Raw genomic sequence first — 1,793 nt, 5'->3', positions numbered from 1 at the left:
GTGTGTGTGTGTGTGTGTGGCAACTATTTAGTTAGCATTTTCACTTGAGAAAAATGCAATAGAAAACAACACACCATGTAGCTCTGTCAACATTCCCAGTCACAGCGGCCATGACTCAGCGTCCGGAGCCAGTATACCAAGCCCCTTACAACAAGTAAGCCCTGGCCACAGCCAGCGGCCGGTGCACCTATCAACTAAACTTCCTAGACTGAGGGAGAAACAAAGGCCACTTCCATCACCTGCTGCACCACGGTTCGTGCTTAGAGTGGGCTGAGTCCTGCCCAGTGGAAGAGCCTGCCCGCTGTGCTGATTCCTGCGTCAGCAGGGTGCTAACGTGTGGTCATGTTGGGGGTTCAGGGGCCGGAACAGGACGCGGAACAGCCGCCTCAGATCCGCGTCATCTGGCGCTTGCTCCGTGGCATAGCACATTCTGCAGGAAAACCCCTGCACAAAACTTAATGGGAAGGGATGCCATCTTTTCACTCAACTGGTCACACTTTTCTTTGTTGCGGCCTCCAGTCCTGGCCACGACTGGCTGGTTCTATTAAAATATAGCAAAGCGTACCCTAAGAACTCATGTCAGCTCAGCCCCCGTCCCAGGCTCAATGCCAAGATGGATGCTGGCGTATCGGCCGTGCCAATGGAGTTTGCATTTTCCCTGCATGGTGTGTGATGTCCAGTCTGGTTGTCTCCTTTTGGCCAAAATCAATAAGGAAGAATCTGTTGCAGGGACGTCCACCGCCCATGAGGAAGCGTCTGGCTCAACGTCTCGGCGTCTACGTTTTTTGTATGCACAAATTCAAATCTACTGATCATCTGGTCAGCCAACGTAGCTACAGTTTCCATTGTGCCACCTCTGGTGCAGAAGCGGACAAGGCCCTGCAGGCCGGGTCCCAGAAGGGCCAAGGCCAAGGCATTGTGGTCTTTTCTCCGTGCGCTGGGTGCCAGCCCCACCTGCGAGGATCTCACGGACTTTGCTCTCCTGCGGCAGCGGGACGGCCTGGCCTTGTGGGATTCTAGCGTCACTGCCCCTTCCCCGCCCTTAGTGAAGGTAGTCGCCAGGTAATGTCCCCAGAGGCGCCAGATGCCCATCTTCCCCTCCGGCGTGTATGTCCCTCGGACAACGCATGGGTGACCGCGGTGGGCGCCAGCGGGGCCTCTGGGGCTCTTCCACGGGGCAAAGCTATGGGCGAGGAAACCGGAAGCAGACAATGGAGGCCTTTCTGGGTGCCCCAGGCCTGAAATCCGCAGAGGGCGGGGACCTGATCATGGCGCCTTGGCAGGCTTCCTTTTGCCAGGCCACCATGTGTGAGGAGTTCTCGGGTTAGTGACTGGGTTGGTGCTGCCTCTGACTCACTGTCGGGCGAGACAGTGGCCTGGAAAAGGGACGCAGCGAGTTAGGGCGGAGATGCAGCCCCCGCCCCTGCCGCCCGCCCAGTGTGGGTGCAGGGAGCCCTGTGCTTCCGCCTCCAGCACAAAGCAACCCCCAGACCTCCCGGGAAGCCCTTCTCAGGGCGCAGAGCACCCCGGGAAAACAGACCACTTGTTTTTATGAATAACGTTTTATTGAAACACAGTCATGGCCACTTGTGTGTGTCTTACTTATGGCTGCTGGTGCAGTGGTGTAACTGGGATGAAGGCAGCCTGCACGGGGCCCTTTACAGAGAGCTTGCTGAGTCCTGCCATGAAGTGACATTTCATAGAAGATGAGAAGCGAAGCAGGACAAAGCCCATCTGACTCTTGTGTGTGGAGATGTGTCACCAGGGAAGGGTAATTTACATGGGACTTTGAA

At 56.4% G+C, this 1,793-nt stretch overlaps 1 pseudogene; it reads right to left on the bottom strand.

The window, feature by feature from the left end:
• Nucleotides 1-235: 235 nt before the first annotated feature.
• On the bottom strand, nucleotides 236-1,092 carry LOC149126640 (casein kinase I pseudogene; annotated as a pseudogene).
• Between the last annotated feature and the right edge of the window lie 701 nt (nucleotides 1,093-1,793).

Source organism: Oryctolagus cuniculus, chromosome 5 (genome assembly GCF_051225735.1).
Source record: "Oryctolagus cuniculus isolate XC-2025 breed Fujian yellow rabbit chromosome 5, ASM5122573v1, whole genome shotgun sequence".
Classification (NCBI taxonomy): Eukaryota; Metazoa; Chordata; class Mammalia; order Lagomorpha; family Leporidae; genus Oryctolagus; species Oryctolagus cuniculus.
The sequence above is the reverse complement of the archived record's forward strand: the minus strand, read 5'-3'. Positions and strand labels throughout refer to the sequence as shown.